General features: G+C 39.9%; 1 protein-coding gene across 2 annotated transcripts in view; it reads right to left on the bottom strand.

Annotated features, from left to right (window-relative positions):
• The window catches only part of LOC122815235 (solute carrier family 45 member 3-like), a 691924-nt gene that overhangs the window by 478990 nt on the left and 187807 nt on the right, over positions 1-25127 (bottom strand). The window contains exon 1 of one of the 2 annotated variants that reach the window (XM_044087565.1): positions 2228-2302. The exons of the other annotated variant lie outside the window; for it this stretch is intronic. The gene's annotated coding sequence lies outside the window, so the exon portion shown is untranslated. Of the gene's footprint in view, positions 1-2227; positions 2303-25127 lie in introns of those variants that run through there. 2 annotated transcript variants of the gene reach the window in all.

The raw sequence follows: 25127 nt of genomic DNA, 5'->3' as shown, positions 1-25127 counted from the left end.
GACGCTGGACCAGGACTTTGGAATTCAGGCCAACTGCAGGTAGCCTGCCAGCAGGATAACCCAAGTGTAATGACTGCAACAGTGAATACACTCGAACATCTACATTTATGGTAGGTACACAACTGTACTTTGTCTTTGTTGATTTTAGATGAGTTTCCTCTTGGCTTCATGTGGCCATAATTTTCAGCATTTGCTGTAGTGGTTTACTGCTGAGTATTAAGTACCTATGATGAAAATCAGCATTTCAAATTCAAGTTTTGATTCGGTCCTGAAAAAAGAGTACATTTGCTCTTTACTGGCAAAGAGGGGTGTAGCTGCAAGTATTTTGGGGTCTTGCTAAAAAGTTGAGGGAGTGAGCATTAGAAGATTGACTGGTGATAGGTACAGTGGTATTAGTATTGCAAGCATCATACTGGACTTTGGTGAAGTGAGAGCTGAGTCCTAGGATGAAGCTCTGCAGTGGTACTGGTCAGTTTTCCATTCTCTGCTGAGGTCATGAGTTTTAGATACTGACCTAAAGGATCACTAATACAAATGGTGGAAATGGTGCTCTTTCACAGGCTTTCAGAGTTCATTCTTTGATCGAATGAAAACTTTGGGGATGATCTTGGACTAGAGCCACTGTTCTTTTAGGTTGAATTGAATCATTTGGGGGATTGTTTGGGGAACTGTGTGAGAATTCCCTCTGTCTGCATCCTGATGGAGGTATACAAAATATGCTTGAGGATCCTGCAGAATGATCTAAAGATCATTTCAGAGGAAACAGAAGTCCGGTCTTCCCTGTTGAATTTTCTGCCATCGGAACCTTCCTCTGGACAAGCAGTTCAGAAGATGCACTGCTTAACAAGGAAATCACCTGCAGGGTCTAGATTGGTGAATTAGGTGGTTGTGTGGGAAATGTTGGTTTTGGACGGTGCAGTGGTGCAATGGTTGTGTTGTCTTCTCACAGCAAGAGGTTCTCCGGTTTGATTCTTGGCTGGGGTGCCTTCTGTGCAGAGTCTGTATGTCCTCCGTGCGTTCGTGTGGGTTTTCTTCTACATTGCAAAGACATGCATCTGAAGCGTTTCTCCCGGGCCTCTGCTGAAAATTGACTTTGTTCCAAGTAGGACTTTCCCGGTAAACAATTGTTAAATAAGTAAAATAGCCCTGATGGCATGCATGAAATACATAATTTTTGATATGTAAAAATACTATTTTGTGTTGAATATATTCATGTGTGTGAAACAAGTGGATCAAGAATAGACATTTTAAAATGGTAAATGTAATTAGGTTACTTATCAGTTTTTTGTATAGAAATATCACATTACGTTTTGTTATAATTATGAACCTGAAAATCTCTGTTTTTGCTAATCTTATGTTCCGCATTCAGCTGTTACCTCAGATTGCAACTTTACCTTGTGTAATTTACCACACATACACAGTGTTTAGAGACACTGGTTAAAACAGTAGCAGCTTGTGCTATTAGAATGGAAACCTTCATTCCGAGGATAGAAAGGGAGGTTGTATCAGAGACTTGAAAAATAACACGTCTGGAAACTAGGAGAAAAAAAAATAGCATTGCAATGTGACACAGTGTTTTATACTGAATATTGGATATCTCCCACCTAAGCCTTGTGTGACTACCTTTGCATTTGTTGATTTTTGCCAGTGGGCTAAGCTTCAGAAACTGTATGTACTGTTTGAACCTTTAAATAATGTACTGCACTGTGTGCTTAATGAAAACGTAATGCTCAAACCCTTGGGTGTAATGCTAAAATCGCTCATGCTTTGTCCTTTTGATTTATGCACCGTTACACAGCTTGCAGTACTTGTGTGTGTGCTACCTTTTACATCATTCCCTGTGAAATATTGCTAGTAATAGCAATTAAAAGACTCTAAAAGACCTCACTGCAGTTTAAAAACAGTGTTCATTTGTTCTGAGCTTTTATTTTGATATTCTGAGGAAAGAAGGGAAGGCACGGTATTCATCAGAGTGTGCCTTTGTTTGCTAGTCCTTGCTGTCATACACAGCTAAAAGCAGTATGTCACCCCAGTCAGTATCACTGTAAACTGATTTAAAACTGGTACAACTCAATCACCCAAGACAGCTGGAGATTCTTAACCTGACCACGTATTCAGCAAGTAGTAACTTCCCACTGATAAGTACAATAAAGCAGAAGTAGTCTAGACTTTTATTAGATGTTACTGGGAAATATTAAGGCTTAGTGTTTCACATTCTTTGCCTTACAGTTGTGGAGTCCAGGGTTCAGTCCCCGACCTTTGATCGCTGCCCTTTTAGAGTTCACTTGAGCTTCCATTGTCTGCATCAAAAAAAAAAAAAAAAATTAGCAGCTCCTGTCTCTTCATGTATATTTATGATGTATGTATGTGTGTATCTATCTATATACGTGCATATATAAATATATATATATATATATATATATATATATATATATATATATATATATACACACACACATGGGTCTAGGACTATTTACTGAAAGCACATTTCACTGAAATTCATATGACTGTGCACAAATCACTGAAAACTCAATTCACTGAAAATACAATTCACTGAAACACATTTCACTGAAAGTTATATATGGCCTTTTCCCCACGATTTTGGAAAATCATTGCGTATTGGCATCTCAGTCATTCTTAATCCTTTGGGAACTCTTCTGACTGAGACAATTCTCAAAATATAAAATGCCCTATTGTAAATGCTTAAATTTAATTAAACCCTTCTCCAACTGCAAAAACATTTCTGTTCTATTTATACCTGCTTCTCTTTTTTTCAAATACTCCAGCAGTGGCAAACGATTGTTTGGAACTGGCAAACATTCCACCAAAACTTTGTCTTGCTGCAAAAGTGAACCAAGTCCCATTATATTAAAATAAGTATCTGTTTTGTTCACTTTGCTTTCGGCTCTGTTGATAAGCCCTTATTGATTTAATGTAATCTAACCATTTGGAATATCATGCAAGGTGAAACCAGGTGTTAAAACCATACATCTCTATTCAGGCTGGCTTCCCATAGTAGAAAAGTAGAAATAGCTGTGAACACTCACAATCCAAAAAACTACAAACAGAAACTTTTAGTTGAACAAATACGTCCCAACAGTACTGCACAGATGACTAAAAAGTTACTAAGAAATAAAATTTAAATGTAGGCATTAATTATTTATTCAGTTTAACTTGTGTTATGTTAAGATATAAATTGTGTTTCTTGTTTTGTAACCTGGACTGCAACAGTGAATACACTCGAACATCTACATTTATGGTAGGTACACAACTGTACTATGTTCATCGTGTTTCACTGTTGCAGTCATTACACTTGGGTTGAATCCCAAAGATGAGGTAGGGTGGCTGGATCTAAATAGAATTAGGAGAGGCTATAAGGCCCTGCAAAACTGCAGTGGCAAAGCCTGCTCTGGATTTAGAGTAGGGAGGTAAATGGTAGTGCTTGGTGAAAGTGGGCACTGAACTCCAAGTTGCAGCCTCGAAAATGTCTTTGGTTGGTACCCCTCTGAGGAAGGCTGCTGAAGTGGCTGCTGCTCTGGTAGAATGTGGCCTAATGCCCTTAGGGATTGATTTGCCATGTTGTGAATAACAGAACTGAATGCAGTGGCCTATCCATTTCGAAATAGTCTGCTTTGAGATAGGTTTTCCTTGTGATCCTGCAGCATATGCCACTAAAAGTTGCTCAGTCTTTCTGAAAGCTTTAGTTCTGTCCAAGTATAAGTGTAGCTGTCTGTGTATGTCCAAAGAATGCAGGAGTCTCTCACTCTTATTCTGTGGGTTTGGATAAAAAGTAGGCAAATGAATGGTTTGGTTAAGGGCCACACTGGACATTACCTTAGGCATAAATGTAGGGTTAGTCCTCAGAGAAACCCTGTCTGGATGGAAAATAATAGAAGGTTCCACAGCCATGAGAGCCTGCAACTCTGAGACTCGTCTTGCAGAGGTTATTGCTAGGAGCAGAGCTGTTTTCCAAGATAAGAACTTTATTTCAGCTGAATTGGCTGGCTCAAAAGGCAGCAGTGTGAGTTTCTCCAAGACATAATTGAGGACCCATGCAGGTATTGATGCTCTCCTTGGAGGTCTTATGTTTTTGGCCCCTCTGAGGTACTGCCTTAGCAATGGATGAGAAAAAAATTGGTGATTCCATATTGTAATGAGCTGAAATGGAAGAGGCATGGATTTTAATTGATGACAAGGATAGGCCTTTGTCCAGCATCTCAGTTAGGTATTGTAAAATCTGAGGAATGTTTGGTACAAGCATGTCAATTCCTTGTGCCTGGTTCCAAGCATAGAATCTCTTCCATTTTTCTGCATAAGATTTTCTGGTACTTGGCCTCCTGGCCTACAAAATAACAGCCATCACTGCTTTAGAGAGAGGTGTGTTCTGAATGGCTACATTATTCGCCATGCTGTCAGATTTAGGGTCCTGAGTTGGCTGTGCAGGATCTGATTGTTTCGTTGGGTCAGTAAGTGAGGAATTAGAGGGAATGTCCAGGCTGGGCCTTGAGACAAACTCTTTAGGATTGGGTACCAGTGCTGGTGGGGCCAGTATGGGGCAATCAGAATCATTTTTGTCTTCTCTTGTCTGACCTTTAGGAGTACCTTGGGAAGGAGAGGCAGAGGAGGAAAGGCATATACTGTTAGGGTTTTTCAGCTGAATGATACAGCATCCACTTTCCATGCTTGCTTGTGATAAGTCCTTGTGCAGAATCTCTGTAGTTGGCAGTTGTGAGGGGAGGCAAAAAGATCTATGTCTGGGCATCCCCATTTCTTTGTTATCATGCTGAAGACTTGAGGATCCAGTTTCCACTCGTGGGGATCCGTAATGTTTCTGCTTAGTTCATCTGCCAGAGGAATTGTGTTTGCAGACGTACTTGATAAGTCAATGCTGTGTCCCACAAAGTCATGGCTTGTCTGCAGAGGGGGGTAGGAATGTGTGCTTCCCTGCTTGTTTATGTACCACATGACTGTAGTATTGCCCGTCCTTATCAGTAGTTGTCCTGGATGAAGTAGGTCCTTGAAAGCTGTCAGGGCATTCTGAACAGCTAGCATCTCTTTATGATTGATATGAAGATGCATTTGGCTTGAGGGCCATGAGCCCTGAATACATTTTCCTGCCATGTGGGCCCCCCTGGCATAATATGAAGCATCTGTTGTTATTGACTGTCTGGCTGTGGGTAGGTTGAATGGCTGTCCCTTGTTGAGGTGACAGGACTGTGCCCACCATCGAAACTCCTGTTGAAGGCAAGGAATGATGAGGGTAATCAATATTTCCAGGCTGTGGCAATGTTGAGTCCAAACACTTTTTAGATACCATTGTAGTTTCCTCATATGCAGTCTTTCATATGGAATTAGCAGAATGCAGGATGACATGAAGCCCAAGGCCTGCAGAAGTTTTCTTGCAGATAACTGGGTCTTTGTTGCCAACATTGTGAAGTAAAAAGTCAGTTGCCTTTGTTTGTCTGGCGTGAGATAAGCCATCTGGGCAGTTGTATTTAAGCTTGCACCCAGGAATATTATCTCTTGAGAGGGTACTTATTTTGATTTCTTTTTGTTTACTGTGTACCCTAGGCAAATCAATAATCTTTTTACAAACTCCAGGTGCTCTAGTAGATTGTCCTTGTTCTCTGCTTGAATAAGGCAATCGTCCAAGTTAGGATAAATTTGAATTCCTCTTTGTCTGCAATATGCAATTGCTGGTGCCAAGCATTTTGTGAAGACCCTGGGCGCAGTAGTTAAGCCAAAGGGCAGTGCAGAGAATTGGCAGTGCATTGAGCCAGCTATGAATCTGAGGTATCTTCTGCAAGATTAGTAACCAAGGACAAACGCCAACAATACAACAAATGAAGCGAGATGGAGGCAAAACGCCAATAAGGAGAGTAGTAACAGCAATTTACAAGCGATAATACTGCATCCAATATTCCATTACTGTGAAAGTTCTTCTCAAGACACACAACCAGCATAAAAATAACTCCTTTATTATTTACCTAGGTTTCGTTCGCTCCAACGAACTTCATCAGAATACAAAGCACAGTTTGTGAAGCTTGCTTAAATACAAAACCCTCCCTAATTAATTGCTTAATTAATTGCAATTTACTTATACACAACCAGTTTAATTGATTAATTTCGTTTTAAAGAAACACATTTAAAAACTGCTCCAAGGTTATTAGTCAAAGAACTGTGTGAATAAAATAAAATAAATAAAATGTGACTATATGTATAGTGCAACCTTAACACTTAATGCCACTAAATATATTAATATAATTAATTTCAATAGTCCTATATATCTACATTTTAAGCGTATAGAAAAGTAATAAATACTATACATTTTGCTACCTAAATATTCTAATGTAAATTTATGTATTTATTTATTTATTTATTTATTTTACATTTGTTAACCGGGCTAGTCTGGCTGGATATATTTCCATTTTCAGCAGAGGCCCGGGGAGAAAAGCTCCACATGAGTACAAATAACAGGTTACAGACTTGTAGCACTTCAACAAATACATCTTGATTACAAAAGGAAGGTGACTGAAAAATTTCAAGATAAAAGTAAAATACATTATATTAAACATCATTACAACTTCTAAAAACTGAAAAATAATAAGAGACCAGGGAAAGAACTAAAACATTGAAACCTAAAACTAGATTACAAAGGATTAAACTACCTAGACTATCTAAATACTATCTATCTATGTATTTATAGTACATACTTGTTTTGAAAATCCAGATTTTAATATTGCTTTGTATGTACCATTGTTCCTTTTTTCTATAACTTCATTATATATGTTTTGACAAAGTTGTTCAGGGTAGCCCCTATTAGTAAATAAATGCATCATATATTGTAATTCATCTAAGAAATCTTGTTCATCACTAATCATTCTGGCCGCCCTGACCATCTGCCCTTTTACAATGGCTTTCTTCTGATGGTCAGGGTGCCAACTATTAAAATGTAAGTATGAGTTTGAAAATGTTGACTTTCTATAAATCTTTGTTTTTAAACTATTGGTTTCCTTATTATATATAATATTTACATCTAAATAGGTGATGTCATTTTGACTAACCTGATAAGTAAATTTCAAAAATCTAACTGTTGTATTAATATATTCAAGGAACAAATTTAAAGCATAAAATTAAAAGAATTACAATATATGATTACAATATATGATGCATTTATTTACTAATAATATATACTATAAATACATCTAGGGACGAAATTAAGCATAATGATACTCCTGTATATATAACAACTTATAATGACACTTTTGAAATTATTGAGTCAATTATAAGAAGGAATTGGAATATGCTGGTAAGAGAAAAAACTTGGGGTCAACTATTTCATGGGCAAATTAAGTTTGTATATAGAAAAAGTCCATCATTTAAAAACTTGTTTGAAAATAATAATGAAATCTTAGAAAGATATAATACTAGAATTAAAGGAAATTTCAAATGTGGTAAGTGTTCCGTATGTAGTTATATTCACTGTACTGGCACCAAAACGGTTGTAAATGGTTGTAGGATTAATTTCAATGGACATTTTAATTGTTATACATCAAATGTTGTTTATCTAGCTATATGTCAACACTGCAGGGCTTTTTATGTAGGAAAAACTAATAGGCATTTTAGGGATCGTATTAAAGAACATCTATTAGATATTCAACATCTCAAAACAACAAATGCCTTGGCCAGGCATATTATTAGTAATGTAGATCATAAATTCAAATTTTGTGTTATCAATCAAATAATATATGATCAGCAGGGTAAAATTACACAATATCATTTGGATATGAAGGAATTGAAATGGCAGATTCTTTTGGACTCATACAACTTACCTGGCTTAAATGAATATCATACTATAATGCCTATATTAAGAATAAATAAATTAAAAGGGACATAAAACATATGTACAGGAAATATGTATATTTTACAACACATATATATTTAATGAATCAGAATTGTATATACAACATACACATTGTTGTTGTTGTTTATTTATAAATTTAGTTTAGTACAAATGATAGAATTATCAATGAAATTCATATTTATTATTTATTATACTATATTAGAAAGAATTATTATAAGTACATGGTTGAATATACTGTTTATATGGTATTATAGTTTTTTTCCATTATAATAGTATTTACATTAGAATATTTAGGTAGCAAAATGTATAGTATTTATTACTTTTCTATACGCTTAAAATGTAGATATATAGGACTATTGAAATTAATTGTATTAATATATTTAGTGGCATTAAGTATTAAGGTTGCACTATACATATAGTCACATTTTATTTATTTTATTTTATTCACACAGTTCTTTGACTAATAACCTTGGAGCAGTTTTTAAATGTGTTTCTTTAAAACGAAATTAATCAATTAAACTGGTTGTGTATAAGTAAACTGCAATTAATTAAGCAATTAATTAGGGAGGGTTTTGTATTTAAGCAAGCTTCACAAACTGTGCTTTGTATTCTGATGAAGTTCGTTGGAGCGAACGAAACCTAGGTAAATAATAAAGGAGTTATTTTTATGCTGGTGGTGTGTCTTGAGAAGAACTTTCACAGTAATTGAATATTGGATGCAGTATTATCACTTGTAAATTGCTGTTACTACTCTCCTTATTGGCATTTTGCCTTCATCTCGCTTCATCTTCTGCAAGATTGTCTGATTGGTACATGCAGGTATGCCTCTTTTAGGTCCAAAGTTACAAGCCAAGCCTTCTTGCCCAGCATGGGCAGAAGCTGCTGCAAAGTCAACATTTTGAATTTTGGAACGTCCAGAAATGTATTTAGAATAGACAGGTCCAGTATTGGTCTCCAGGCTTTGTCCTTTCTGGGTACCAAGAAAAGTCTTGAGTAAAATCCTTGTCCCTGCTCTTGCTGTGGTACTTGTTGAATGCCCCTCATGTCCATGAGGGATGAAACTTGTTTTTGTGCCTCTGTCCATTGATTGTAGGGCAGGTCTGGCATACCTTTTGCCCTTGGCAGGGTGTGAAAGTGGAACCTGTAGCCCTGGGACACTATATTCAAGGCCCATTTGTCCTGGGTAATCATGTGCCAGTTTTGAGAAAAAAATGCTAGTTTTCCCCCTAAGGGGGCTACCAGAAGATAAGTGCTTGGTGCTGGCAGAGGAAAGACATTGGGACTGTTTCCTGTATGGCTGTTATTTGTCTTCTCCACTTTTGGAAGTAGGAGCGCCCCATTGTTTAGGCCTGTATGAACCCTGGGGCTGGGGTCTGCCTCTGGAGCATCTGTATTTGCCTCTTTGTGGTCTGTCTGACACTGGAAAGGATCAATTCTTTGTAGGCCAGTTCCTGCTAAATCTGGGTGGCTGCACCTGTAAGAAATCCTTTACTGTTTGCATAGATTTTGCTTTGTCCTCCATTTTCTTCAACACCTCTTCTGCTATAACACCAAATAAAGTATCATGCTGTAATGGAGCATCTAGTAATTTTGCCTTAACATAATCAGGTAGAACCTGTTCCTTTAACCAAGCATGCCTCCTAATGACTGAACCCGTAACCGCAGCCCTGCAAGAGGCCTCTAGAGAATCAAAACCACATGCTTTCCCACTTGTTCAGTTGCATGCAATAAATCCTGCATTTCCTTATTTTCTGCACAATCAGGCCGGACTCTGAAAATACATCATCTACAATGTCTAACACAGGGGGAATAGCAAGAGGTCTGTGCTGAGGCAGTAAAAGAAAATTTCTAAGCCTTTTCTTTGAGTCTGAGTTGTCTTGGCTCTCCCAGTGGAAGTGCTCCCTCATGGTATGCAGGGTTTCCCCAAAAGAAAAATCCTCAGAAGGAGAGGATGAAGGAATAGATTCTTCAGCATCAGAATCCTCATAGGGAGGAAGAGAGTATTCCTGCTCAGAAGAGGAGTCAGAGGAAATGGAAACCTGATCTGAAGATTCATATTCTGTCTCTTGCCTAGGCCTCTTATCAGGAGGGGGATGGGAACCTCTGATCAAGGTAATTAGGTCTTCGGCCATTTTGAGCATCTGTTTTTTTAGGCATGGAAGTCTGCCCAGGAGAATGCTGTACTTGTTTCTTTGTCTTTAGAGCTGCTTTAGTTTTTGCTTTGGAAGCTGAGGTAGGCTTTACATACAACTGTGTAGGTCTGAAAACACCCTCAGAAGCCGATGCCTGCTCAGCGGCTCCAGACCCATCTGAGGGAATAGTTTCCGAGTGTCCAATACCTTGAGTATCCAGAGGCCTAGCTGGCTCCATGTGGGAATCGGCAGCAGCCTGTGGCTCTGAGGTAGCGGGCGTCAGGGGTTGCAAAAGCGCCTCACTGAGAACCGGCGACTGGCTTAGCGGAAGCCTCGTCGTCGGTTTTGGACCTCGGATGCCTGTCCTTTCCCTTGCGCTTTTTATAAACTCCGGTCATCGGTTGTTCCAACGGCATTATATAATTGAATCTTCGGCCAAAGTAATGAAAGGCAAAATTGTACAGACGCTTAAAAGTGCGCTGGTTAAATCTAGCGCAAAACCGACAGCTAGCAACGTTGTGATCAGGGCCTAGGCAAGGAATACAGGAAGAATGAAAATCCTTATGAGGTATTTGCTTTCCACAAGAAATACAATTGTTAACTTTTTCTGAGATCAGTCTGGAGCAAGAAAAAAGTTTCCCCAACGGGGTACTTAGTTTTAATGAAGACTTTGGATCTGAAATTCAATTTTGAAAATCTCAGTAGTCGGCCGACCGGCACTTGCAAACTGCTTTTGCTTCAGGCACCGCGCGGCAAGAAAGACTGAAGAAAATGGCGTCGGCTGCATCTTTTATACCCCTGGCGCACTGACGTCAGGGAGGAGGAGGTGACAGCAACCAACGCCGGACCAGGACTTTGGAATTCAGGCCGACTGCGGGTAGCCTGCCAGCAGGATAACCCAAGTGTAATGACTGCAACAGTGAAACACGATGAACATCCATTCTGTCCCCAAACTGGATGCTCTTAAAACTTCTACTATGCCTTGATATCCTGCCCATTAAAACTATAAACAGGAAGAGAAGCTTGACACACCCTTAGTGGAGTCCTACATCCACCTTGGCCATATCTGACTTCACTCAAACAATGCAAACACAACTCTCTCCATAAATACAACAGCAGCTACCCAGTACTGTTGTAGTAGTTCCAACAAGACCCTTGGGGTACACACTTCTATACCTTCTTTAGGCCTTCAAAATACATGTAACCAAAATTTGTGAACTTCCTTCCATTAGTCATTCAAAGGTAAACGGGCTGACCCACTAGTTAAAAAAAGAATGGAATCTATATAGGTACAACTATTGCACAGTCTCTACTTTCCAACGACCTGGCAAAGGCTTTCTTTGGAGGCTGAGAATCATAATTCTGCAATGACTGGAGGACACTCTCTTGTCCCTTTGCTAAAAATTGTGGTGATGGGGGCATAGTAAAACAAAATTAGTATTCTACAGTGTTCATTCAACAGCAGCACTGTTCACTTTCCCACCCCTGATGTCCAATTTATTATTTATTAATGTTAGTCCCACTTATTTTGTGGTCTTCTAGAAGATGGAAAGTAATCTTCTTTTACTCTCCCAAACAACTCCTATTCCAGTGAGGCATTTTAACAGGTCAAACAACACATTCTGCATAGTCTCAGCGTATTTAAAAAAATACTGCTCCAAAAATGTACTAAGATTCAGTCTTCCATCCATCCCTTCCTTCAACTAGTCAAATTATGTTTCATCTTCTTGTGGCAGACTTCCCCTTTTTTCTACCAAGAAAACTGCTTTTCTCAGCAGATTTCCTTAAAACTACCAATGTCATGCTTGCATCTTCTTCCTCTGCTTATACTGTACAAAATGCCCTTTTCCTTTTCACTGCTATCTACAGTGTTTTCTATCAAACGTTATACAAGCACTGCTCTTCCTCGCAGTCAGTACACCTCCTCCCCTCCTGCTCAACCTACAAGTTCTTATCCCTTCAGAATGTTGCTATTCAAGACTATAACACCTTGTGCTCATATGCCTAAAGTAGACGTACGCAATGCTCTTTGTGGCGTTTCTGATTTGCTCTTTTCCTTTATGCACTTTGCCAGGCAAGAATTCCGACTCAAACAGTCCTCACACTCATTCACTTACTTTTCATTTTTAAACTTGCCTGTCTAAATCTGGGATTTTTATTCTTATTTGGATTGACTAAAGTATTATTAGTACCACGAAATTCACTGTAAAGGGTCTGCTGTTTGCCAGCTTGCTTGTCTTCTGAAACATAATCACCACTACATTTGTCAGTGATTACTGCTTTGCAATGTATTATCAAAAAGGGATTCAGGACATTAACCAACCATCTAACAAACATCTCTGCATGGAGCTGTGGGATAGCCTGTGTACTATTCACATCTTTCTCAATATTCAGCCTGATTTTTAGGATGCCCTCTCACTTCTTTCTTTCTTGCCATGTTCTTCACAATTAAGAGTACAGGATTGTACATGTACTTGTTACAATTTTTCGTTTACTATAACTTGGTGAAGGATCTAAAAAACAAGTCACATGTGGCAATACAACTGCTACTAGATCTAATTCCTCTTCTGCCTCTTGTGTACTGCAAACAGCGAAGAGACCTCCAAACTCCCAGTGGAAAAGGAAGTTTAAATAACTTTAATTTAAATTAAGTGAAGAGTACGTATCATAATGCTACATCAGTAATTTCTTTATCTGGAGCATTTCTCCCCAGGCCTCTGCTGAAAACAGGCTCTGTGGAACCTAGTTGGACTTTCCCAGTCAACAAATGTAAAATAAAAAATAAATAAATAAAAAATCTGTCCTGCTCTGAATGAAAGTTTCCTGGTAGAAGGTCTATGGAAAGCCAGTATAATTTTTTAGACTGGGGAAGATAAATTTGTCTGCCTGGCAACCAGTGATGGGAGTAACTCGTTATGTAACACATTACATTTTTAATAACTAGTAATATTAGCTGTTACTTTTCAATAAAGTAACGCAGTAATAGCAATAAGTTACTTTTTTTGATAACTAGTAATGCAAATGTGCATTACGTTTTGCGTTACTTAGTGTTGCAAATTCCTATTTTTTTCTTTTTTATTTTTCGCGCTTTGTGTTTTGTGAGCTGATGTCATCATGTGTGCGAGTGCAAGGAGTTCACGTCATGCACACATTTCTGGCTGTTCAAATGCTCTGCGAGAGGGAACGGCAATCCGAACAGATTTAACTGACTGAATGCAAGCGAGCGGGGTAAGGAAACCTTTTTTATTTTTTTCTGAAACAGGAATTATGTTCAGGGAAGGGTGTGTGTGTGTGTGTGTGTGTGTGTGTGTGTGTGTGTGTGTGTGTGTGTGTGTGCGCGTGTGTGTGTGTGTGTGTGTGTGTGTGTGTGTGTGTGTGTGTGTGTGTGTGTGGGCGCGCGTGTGTGTGTGTGTGTGTGTGTGTGTGTGTGTGTGTGTGTGTGTGTGTGTGTGTGTGTGTGTACATATAAATTAGATGATGGAGCTCACTTTGAATGCAGCAGAGCTGATTGCACTGCTGTTGATTTTGTGTTTGTTGTTATATTGTCAGATCTTGAGGTATCGTATTTAAATCGCATTCAGCTTCTGTCAGTACATTAATATAGTGGAGCTTTTTTGTCAATATTACATGCTTTGTTGTAAGGACGCACAGGAGAGGGAAAGGTCGGTTTCATGTTTTTCCATTTCTCCAAGTTTCTGCAGTCTTGGAGGTAGGGATTGGTGATATGTAAGTGCACTACCATGTTGCACTGTTTTGTACAATAGTCTCCAAACATAATTTTACTCCATGTTTTGCATCTTGTATAAGGGAGACACTGTGTGTCATAGTACAGCTGAAGTGTCATGGCTTGATAAACCTGAGTGTACCCACTGAATTCCCTGATTTTTGTATTTTTTTTTTTTGTTTTGTCAGGCATAAGAAAGCTGCATTTTGGATAACTCAATTACTCGCATGTAATTATAGATTGAATAGCTATATGCTAAAATATTTCTTTTGAATAAACATATTCACTTAATTCATTACCTAAACCTCTTGATCTGGTGAAAATGTCACTCATATCTATGTTACTACTAATAGTAGACAAGATCCGTGTCCAACCAGGCTTATGCTAGTGTGTTTGTATGTCCTAACTCCAGCTGTACAGCAGGTTGTCCTCACCTCTCTTAAAGATCAAGTATTTCCAACTCAGCCAAAGGAGGTCTTAATGATTCCTGTCTTCAAAAAGTGGGTTTAGATCATGATAATTTGGAAAACTATCAATCTATCTCAAGACCTAACCTTTGTTGGTAAAGTTCTTGAAAAGTACTGTGTTAAGGCCTGGATTCATATTTAAGAGATAACAACATCCATTATCTTTTCCTATTCTAGTGCTGAGATAGCTGTCACCATTGTCTTCAATGCTCTCTTTATTGTGAGGTGTCAAAACTATTATCATTTATATTCTAGATCTGTCGTCAGACTTTGACATGTCAGACATTTGATTCTGCTGGATCATTGGCACCTCTGGTAAAGTCTTTCAGTAGTTGCCTCCTATCTCTGTATGTACGATTGCAGACAGCAATATCACAAGTTAGCTTCTTTGCTTTTTTTACTGTGTGTGTGTGTGTGTGTGTGTGTGTGTGTGTGTGTGTGTGTGTGTGTGTGTGTGTGTGTGTGTGTGTGTGTGTCACAGGCAGCAGCTGAGATATTAAAGTGAGAACACAAAAGACAGCAGAATGGCATATCTAGTATTTTATCCGTTTTAGCTTATTTTATGAGGAAAAACAAGATTACCTGTTACAAAGACCCTGCATAACTGAATGGCCCAGTATATTTCCTAATATTACAAGTGCAGCAAAATATCACTGGGGGTCCTATTGAAGTGCTTTCTGCTGCGTGTTTAGCAATATATCAATTCAGAACATACCATAGCCTATAATATGTACATGCAAATTTCACTTAACTTTACAAACCTGGTGCTCTTTACCCTTCATTAATCCTCATAATGCCTAGGGTTCTGACCATGTGAAATGAATTACATGTACTGAGATCCTATATGAAGAAAATCAGTATGACTGTGCAAAGGAAACCTCAGTAATGGTAGATATTCAACAAATAGTCCACTTTGGCAATAAGAGCTTGGATCCTTCAGCACCTTCATTGTGCACTTGTTTTTGGGTTTGACTTTGGGTCTGGACTATGCTTATTGTCTTAGATTCAGCTCATACTCTGAAGGGCTTTCAGGTGAACAACATTAAACTCTATTTCCCGTGTTAGTTTGTTTTGTTTATTAGAAGTGTTCTGAAAGTGTAATGTAAGACTTCTTGCTCAGGAAAAAATAAGAATGCTGCTTACTAATAATTTCAGTACAGGTTTCAGCATGAGACTCTCCTATGCAGAGTAGTAACAGCAACTGAGTTATTGCTAAGTCACCTGATTCACAGATGAGTGATGTCAGTTAGGAGTCAGCAGTGCATGTGTGTGTGTGTGTGTGTGTGTGTGTGTGTGTGTGTGTGTGTGTGTGTGTGTGTGTGTGTGTGTGTGTGTGTGTGTGTGTGTGTGTGTGTGTATGTATGTGGAGAAGTGTTACTTAGAAACTTGACAGAAAGTTTCCTAAATGCAATTGCTGAGTGTTGTTGTCACAAAAATGCATAAAAGGTTATCATTTTGCAGATTTCCATACATAATCACCACCATCTATGTATTTTATTTACTGCAATGAACACTCTTGTGTCACTACACCTCTTATAAATTAGGAATATTTAAGACAAACTGGATGAATATTATGGCCAAGTATTGCAAGTCATAAATGCTTTTTTGGCAGATTTAAGAATTATTTGTCTTCTTAACTGCACTGTGATAAACTGCCTAGAATGATATAGCAAGAAGTCCACTTGAGCACATGAGTACAACGTTTCATCAAAACTAGCTGGTAATAACAGTATAACTAAGAAGCATATGCAGACAGGCATTAATTTACTGATGAGCTTATATATTCATCCATCAACTTACCAGGCCATGCTATTACCATATGCACGCCTCTTACCTGTACTTCACTGAAAGAAAATTAATATTTAATTAAGAAGCAGACTTAAGATCCATGGTAAAAAAACAAACAAACAAATTATTCGATTGTGATTTAATGCACTATTTTTCATGAGGCATTCTGGTCATCACTGATTTGTCTTAACTAAAAAAAATCTTAAAATTCTGGCCGCATAAGTAGAAATACTGTTTTGTTCTTTTGCATTATATTTATTCTGGTGTATGTAGAAGGTTAGCTTACAGAATTACTGCATGTAGTTTAACGAATTGCCAAGATAATTTGACTTACAAGAGAGGATTTACTGACAGACATTTCAGGCCCAAGGCAAACAACCTAAAAAAGTAGGTGAGATCTGAAATTCCCTTCGAGAATAATAAGATAATGGAATTTCAGCAAGACTGCAATTAAGGATGCATGTACTAATGCTGTGAGTTATAACACAACCACAAGCTCTTTAGTCATGACCTTTTTCCATTAGCTGTTTGAAACTACTGTGAAACTGGTGAGAGAACACTTTAAAGTGTAACATCTAGTTCAGTGCTGCTACAAATGTTATCTTAAAAGAATTATAGATGTTCATATCTAAACTAATAATATATGTCATCCACAAAGATACCCGATAGCTCAGCTGTGTCTAATGGCATTTTTCTATTAATATGTACTCATTTTTGTTCAGAAATCTGAATAAAGATACACTGATGTAGGATAGTGAAAGTTAAAACGGATTGTTTCAGATTTTATTGCAAAGGCTTGATTTCTTTAGGAGAAATTCCCCTGAAATAAAAGATGTCTGTGTAGTCAGCTAAGAAATAGATACCAAATAAAGGCCAAAGGATATATTTTTGCATTTAAAGGAATATATTTTTTTTTTTTTGCAAATGTATTGCAATGCATATGGGATGTAGTAAATGTACATAATTTATACTGTGTATAAGTAAAAGTTATTATGGAGGCTTCACCTTCTCACAAAGTGTTTCTAAGGTTCTAAGGTAAACCGATATTTTGCTAGATTGCTATAACATGTTTCTGCTAAGTCTAATAATTTTTTAAAATATTTTGTACAATTTAGTATACAAAAAAGATATGGGCACATTGAAAGGAATAGTAATTTGCATTTCAAAAGTTTAAAAATTGTCTGCAATCTGCTGACATATTTGTTCACTATGACTGGCAGAGAGTTAATTGCTTTCTATGATGTTACATCGGTATCTTTAGTGCATGTAAGTTTTACATATGTAAGCCACACTTATTCCTTTATCACTTCTCAAGCATTTTATAACGTTACTGCTGCATTATGCTATATGCATTTGTATGTATGCTTGAGGACTACATGAAGGAGGGGGTTTTCCCTAGCTCAACAAAAAACTACAAGATCAAAGAGGGGGTAAAGGACGGTAAAGCAGAAGATTTGTGGAAAGAACTGTATAAACATTTTGGTTTTCTAAGCACTGGCACCATGTGATGTGTTATTCTTGCCCAAATCCTTCACATTGCTGTCTTAAATGGCACTCACTAGAAGGTAGATTCTTTTGATGGTCCTCAGTTTCATTATGCAAATCACTGAGATGCTGAAATATGGATCATGCCATGTCACCAAACCAGTCTTTAGCAGTCATTCACTAATGATAACATCAGCTCACCAAATGAGTGTACTTCTTTAGAGTGGGGAAAATGTGGGTTTTTAGATGCAGCGTGAGGGAAGAGATACATGCAGTCAAAGAATAAAATGTGCTACAGCTTGAATGGTTTTATATTTGTACCTGTAAAAATAACTTGGTAGCTGGTGCATTCAAGTACAAATAAAAATATGTGCACAGCAGCTGATAGCTGTGAAATACTTTTCTGTAAGCTGGCTTCATTGTGTAGTCATTGTGAATAGCTAATTAAAGTGATATTTTGGTTGACTGTTAGACCTATATGTCATTTTCTTTAAGCATTTTTGCGTCTTGTGTTGCTGGCTGTATGTACTTTGGTTTAAGTATTAAATTGTGACTCTCTGACTATAAAGACTAGTTTGTGGGACTTTGTAAACTGTAAAATGCTATTCATCATTATTGTAACACTGTGTATACAACTTTAATACACTCGTATTCATGTGCAGTAAGCATGTATCCCCCACACACAAATACTGTTTGAGTAAATCTGAATATGAGAATTGATAAACTATATTTATGCAAAAGTAACTCAAAAGTAACTAGTTACTTTAGTTAGTAACTAGTAATAGTAATATATTACTTTTCTAGAAAAGTAATAAGTAATAGTAATGCATTACTTTCACTTAAAAGTAACTAGTAATAGTAACTTATTACTTTTATAAGTAACTAGCACAACGCTGCTGGCAACTAACAGAATTGGAGCAGCCAAGCTGTAAGCTTGAGTTTCTGATTACTGGGGTGAACCAGTCCCCGAGGATGAGACAGAAGATCCAAAACTGGGTCCAGAATCCATGGACAGTAAATTAGATGAGGCCACAATGAGGATCACTTTGCTTCTCAACCTGCTGGCTTTCTTTAAGAAGAGAGGAAGGAGGGAAAGGCACAGAGTGGTCCCGAGGGCCAATCGTGAAGGAGAGTGTCTCTCTGGGACTCTCCCTGAGGGGGAATTAGGGCAAAGTAGCTGCTGTACTTGTTGTTCAGGGGTGATACAAAGAGGTCACAGCAAGGCTGACCCCAGCAATGGAAAATCTCTTTCGTCACTCTGGGATTGAGAAACCATTCATGAGGCACGGGAATGCATCTGCTCATTATCACATTCGAGCTCCCCAGTATTTGCATTGCTATTAGCAGTTGGAGGATATCGCCCATTGTCACACTCAGAGATTGTCGACAGAAGGGGTAAGACTTGGTTCCAACCTGTTTGTTGATGTACCAGACTACTGACATGTTGTCTCACTGAACTGCAATCATTCCCAGAGGGAGGACAGATTGGAAGGCTTGCAACACTAACAGCAGTGCCCTCAGCTCCAGAACACTGATATGCAGGTTGGCCTCTATCAAGGACCAAGTGCCTTTGGACTGTTCTTCCCAGATATCGCCCAACCACCCCATCTGGGAGGCATCCGTGGTCACTATGGCCTTGGGTTGAGGGGGAATGAAGGGACGGCCTAAAAGAATTTCCTCGGATTCCATCCACCAGAATAAGTCCTTCTTGCAATGACTGGTGATTAAAACTGGATGTGTCATTGGATGTGTTAGGATGGAGGAATGGGATGCCATAAACTATTTAGCATATGAAATCTTGCTAGTGGAACTAAGGTAATGGTTGCTGTCATGGACCCTAAAACTTGAAGGACTAGAAGTGCAAGAGCCTTCTTGTTGGAGAGAATGGTTTGTACTTGGGATTTTATCTTCTGTAGCATGTGAAGAGGAAGGGAAGCTATACAAGAGATGGTATTCAGATGAGCTCCTATGAACTCTAGAGCTGGAGTGGGACTTAGCTGAGATTTTGACTGACTCATGTAATGCCCAGATGAGTAAACAGGTGCAGAATAAACTCTGTTGTTTGAAGCAATAGATGTCTGGTGGGAACGGTGATGAGCCAGTCATCTAGATAAGGAAACACCTGGAATCCGTGCAGTGTCAAGTGAGCTGTTACTGCTACCAAACACTTGGTGAATGCCCTGGGGGCTGTGGTAAGGCCAAAGGGCAGCACTCTGAACTGAAAATGACTGGCTTCTAGCCAAAAGCGGAGGAACCTTCTGGAGCGTTTGACAAACTTTTATGTGGCAATACGCGTCCTGAAGATCTATAGAGCACATCCAATCATTTTCCTCTAAAAGGGAAGTACAGACTGAACCGTGACCATCCAGAATTTTGCTTGCTGAAAAATTTGTTTAGAAGGCTGATATCTAAACCTGGTCTCAAGTCCCCTGTCTTTTTTTGGCACCAAAAGGAACCTCGAGTAAAATCCAGATCCTGTCTGGTCTGGTGGGACTTCTTGGATGACTCTTTTTCTAGCAGCTTTTGAATCTCTAAAGCTGCTTGATCCTTCTGATTGGATGGAACATCATGGAGTCTTCGTTTTGATCTTGGAAAAAGAGTGAAGGGAATATGATAACCTCTGGCAATGATCATCTGCACCCAAGTATCCAAAGTTAATTGCTGCCATGCTCTTCGGTGCAGAGAAAATATTCCCCTGACTCTTCCAGAGGTAAGCAATTGGGCCCCTTTCAGAAGCACTGGTAGGAGTGTCCAGAGAAAATCTCTGGAACCCTGACTTTGTTTGCCATATCTGCGGCAGGGCTGTCGTCTTCTATTACAGCTCCCCCCCTGCCTCAAGAGGAGCCACCACCACGTGAGTCCAGAAAACGTCCTTGGGATTTCTTGAGCCACATCTTCCTGCTCCTCTGATTCCTAGAGTAGGACCATTACGGAGCAGAAAAACATATGCCCACTGCAGATAGGGTATTTCCATCTTTCTCGCATCTGGCTAGAGTTTCTTTGGCTTTGGAGCCAAATAAGGAAGAGCCGTCAAAAGAAGCACTGATGAAGGAAGACTTAAATGGCTCCACAAAATCACACAAGCGCATCCAAGTATGACACCTTATGGCAACGCCTGAACTCGCTGCCCTCATCGTCCCTTTGGCTGTATGCACAGTGAGTCTCATGGATGAGTTGGAAATAGACTCCGGGGTGGCTAGCTGGGAGGCCTCTTTATCCTGATCCTCCTCAGACACTCAGACACAGCTCCTGCAAGGGTATCTGGTAACTCCTTGATCAAATCCCTATGGAGCCTAGTGAAATGTGCCATAAAATTCAAAGACCTTAAAGCGAAGTTTGATGATCCGTGCACCCACTTTCTGAAACTGTCCATCGCCCTGGACTCTCGATTAGGGGGATGAACAGTGGAACTCTCTTGAGCTAGTTCCTTTTTGGTGGCCGCCACCACCACCACAGCATCTACCGCTAACCCCTTAGCCCAATGCTGGTAGCCTTATGGAGCTGAGAGTATTTTTTCTTGTCTCCAGGGAATTGGCTCTATGGCGTCAGGAGCCTTCCAAGCCTGCTGTGCAATCAATTTAATAAGATTGTCAGTGGGAGAAGTCACCCAAGAAGTAGATGGGCAAGCACTAAAAGCCTGCAAGTACACGGACTCCTCAGAGATACGGTCTTTGAGCTTCCTGTTACCCCTCTGTTTCATAATCTCTAGAATGTCTCAGGAGATGTCTTCTGGGGGTGAAAGTGGGAACCCTCTCCATCATCGAAATCCATGTCTTCTATGACAGATTCCTCAGGGGGAGTTTAAGTGTTTCCGCTTACACATCTTTTTTCAGGGTGGCTCCTCAGTGGGAATCTCTAAAGAGGACTCGGAAGAGGGGCTCTGTGCAGGGGTATCTTGCAACTTAGGTGCTTGCTGTCCAGGCATGGAGGATGGTGGCAGCTCGGGGCAAAAGGGAGTCCTGGGATAAAACTCCAACACAAAAGGGGCCATCTGAGAGCCTACACAGGCCAATGCCCACTCCATTACCTGGAAGGCAGGCCCCCCTGAAGAGGGATGGTAGCCCGGAACAGAGAAGGACAACCTCAGAACTGAGGTCACACCCTGCTCCGAAAGACCTAACCCCGAAGCAGGAGCCAAGGTAGAGTCCATGTCAGCTGAGGTTATGAGAGTCAAGGATGACTCTGAATAAAAAACTGGAACTGATCCAGAACCTTCGGACCAGACAGTGGAGCTACATCCCCCAGATCCTGGAACTGAAGGGGAAAAAGCTGTCAGCACCAGAGCAGCTGGAACCAGGGGGATCTGAGTCGTAAGCTCTAAGCCCTCAGAGGAGGTTAGAGGAGGAAGATTTGGTGGAGTCCTGAGAGAAAACATCCCAACTCCAGAAGGGAGAGGGGTCGACTCTGGGAAGAGACAGAAAGACTCCTGGCCACTAGCAGCTGATCCACCAACCTCAAAACGTCGACCACAAAGGGGTCAATAGAGGATGAATACCATGTCCTGGGTGTGGTAATTATGTTTGTTTTCAGGACCAATGGACGTTCCAACATTTGTGGAAGTGTAACAGGTGGAGTCAGTACCAAAAGGGAAGCTGAAGATGTCGGTACCTATGTGACCGTCACCGAGGTCTGTGGTGCCAAAGTAAACTGTGCCAAGGTAGTTTGTTCCAAAAGCTTCCTAACTTTAGCCTTCAGTTCCATTGAAGTAGTGGGAGCAAAAGGCTTATGCTTTTTTGATGCAGGAGCCATAGGAGTTTTCAGCACTGAGTGACTTTTCTTAAGTCCAAGATCAGATTTAGAGGGGGACGTATCAGACTTAGATAGAAACTCCTCAAAAGAGGACCTAATTAGGCCTTTCAATATTAATTTATTTTTCCTTTTAACTACGGCCCGGTTACTAAATACCTGGCAAATAGTACAGTCTTTTTGAAGATGAGACGGGCCTAAACAATACACACAGGAAGAATGCCCATCAAAACTGCGCATCTTCCATCCACAGTCTTGGCACTGTTTAATGCCAGTATTTCCTTTTGATTTATCCACCATGTTGACAGGTACAAAAAAATGAAATGTCAGCAGTCACACTCAAACACACACACACACACACACACACACACACACACACACACACACACACACACACACGGAAAAAACTACCAACAATGGTAGCCCAAAACTATCTAAAGAGGTAGAGAGGGGGGGGTACTACCAATGATGGTAGGGAAAGAATATCACAAGGTAAAAAGAAGCACACTCATTCACCATAGAAAAGGGAGAGAAAACTAGAAGGAAAAATATGGTGAGTAGAAGTAGTACAGAGAAAGAATATTTATGTAAATATGAGACTAAACATGAAATTCTAGGAAAAAAATATGAAAATTTCACTTAGCTGTGAGAGAATCTGGCTGACATGTCTTGGGGTATTATGGGTACAGTCTTAGCTGAAGAGTTGTTGGCTTGCAAAAGCTGTGTAATGGCTGAGCTGGTTCCAACGATCGTAACAGTGTCCCAAAGCTCAAGGATAAATGAAGATTGACAACATCATTTAACAGTTTTCCCAAGACAAAAATTTCAAATCTACAGATGCCAGTGGTTGAAAAGAAGATCTGTTCAAAGCCTGAAGCATTAGTGTAATATCCCAAGGAGAAATGGCATCTTTGATAGGGGTCTAAGCAAAATATTTCCTTTAAGAAAGCTTTAGACAACTTTATGGATGCAAGAGGGTTGTGACTTTCCTCAACATGAAAACTGGATATGGCTACTAAATGAACCTTAATGGTAGAGCAACGGGCACCTTCTTGGAATAACCCTGCTATAAAATCCAAGGAACAGGTACAAAAAATGGATCTAAGCCTTTAAAGGAAGCCCAAGCACCACATTTTTCCACTTACCTCTTTAAACCTTTCTTGTGTTAAGTTTCTGGGATAACAACAAAATATGGATACCTGAAAAGGAAAAAATTGCATCCCTGGCCATCAGTGGAAGTGGAGGAACCATGCATTTATCTTCAGGGCTTTCAGATCTTAGTAAGGTTGCCTGAATGAGTGGAACAGAAGGTCTGGAAGAGGATCCAGCACCCATGGAGGGTGTTTCGGATGAGGCCAAAAGTATGGGAACCAAATCTACCAGGGTCAGAAGAGGACAACCAGAATTACCATTGCCTTACATCTTATGGCTTTCTATTGAAACTTGTTATGAGGGGAAAGACTGGAAAGGTGTACAGAAGACCCAGGGACCTATTACAGACCACAGCATCCCTCAGTGACTGACCCACTGGGGGAATCCAGACAAAATAGTTGCGGCACTTGGTGCTCAGTTAGGATGCAAACTGTTCACAGCATGGCTGGCTTCAGCAGCTGAAAATCACTGATGCCACTGCTTGACTGAGGTACCACTCACAGGGCAGAATAGATATGCTCAGTTTATCCACTAAAACACTGGAACACCTCAGGATATGTGTTGTCACCAGAAAATGTTGAGAAGACATTGCCCACTGCCACACCCTCACGGCTTCTTGGAATGACATGTATAAGCGGGTCCCCCCACCAGTCTGTTGATGTTCCATGTTGCCCATTTGGATGGAAATCGTACCTTTGGGCAGGTGGTCCTGAAATGCTTGCAACTCTACAAGGACTGCTATCATTTCCAAAACACTGATGTGAAAGTTGGCCTCTGTTACAGACCATATGCTTTGGATAGTTTTCCCTTCACAATACCCCCCACCACACTCCAAAAGGCAAGCCTCTATGGTCAGTGGCCAGAGGTGGACAGGAAAAAGAGTCAACCCCAGGAGACAAGAGGAAAGGTCAGACATAAACTGTGCTTCCTACATACTGGCATGAGGAGAACTGGAAAGCAGAGAGGCTGATGTGACACTGACCATTGAACCGAGATGGTCCACTGTAGCAGTCTCAGTAATACCTTGCTAGCAAAACCAGAATAACTGAAGTAACCAAAAACCCTAAAAAGACAAAGAATTAGTCTTGCTTGTGGATTATGTGAAGGAAGAACCTGTAAGGCTTGAAGATGAATGTATTGGATCCTTGACTGTGGGAGCTTGGCTATCTGGGATGTTGTATCGAAGTTGCACCCTATAAATTCTATTGCCCGAGTTGATGTCAGCTGGCTTTTTGTAAAGTTTATAGTGATTCTTAAGGGTTTGGAGAACTGGAGCAAGAAGTCCCTGCACTGAATCAGCTGATCTCTGGTAGGAGCAGTAAGGGAGTCAGTCATCTAGATACATGAGCACCCGGAACCTGTGCAGTCTCAGGTAAGCGGCCACAAACACCATGTATTTGGTGAACAATCTGGAGGCTGTGGTAAGACCAAAGGGTACTGCTCTGAACTGGAAGTGACCGGATCCCAGCCAAATGCACAGAAACCTCCTGCATTGCTTCACTATCTTTACATGGTAGTAAGCCTCCAGTTGTCCTTCGTCAAAACACACAATATGAATTGTACCATAACCATCCGGAATTTTGTCTGCTTGACAAACACGTTTAGGTGGTTAAGGTGCAGAATGAGCCAGAGGTCCCCAGTCTTTTTGGGACCAAAAAGAAACCTGAACAGACTCCGGATCCTTCTTGTTCTTGTGGGACCTCCTGGATGACTCTTTTCCAGCAATTTTGCTACCTCTGCTGCTGTTGCTGTTGCTGCTGCATGTCTCT

Source organism: Protopterus annectens, chromosome 11.part0 (genome assembly GCF_019279795.1).
Source record: "Protopterus annectens isolate FY-2018-M chromosome 11.part0, PAN1.0, whole genome shotgun sequence".
In the NCBI taxonomy this organism is placed as follows: Eukaryota; Metazoa; Chordata; order Ceratodontiformes; family Protopteridae; genus Protopterus; species Protopterus annectens.
This window is presented reverse-complemented; position numbering and strand designations above follow the sequence as displayed.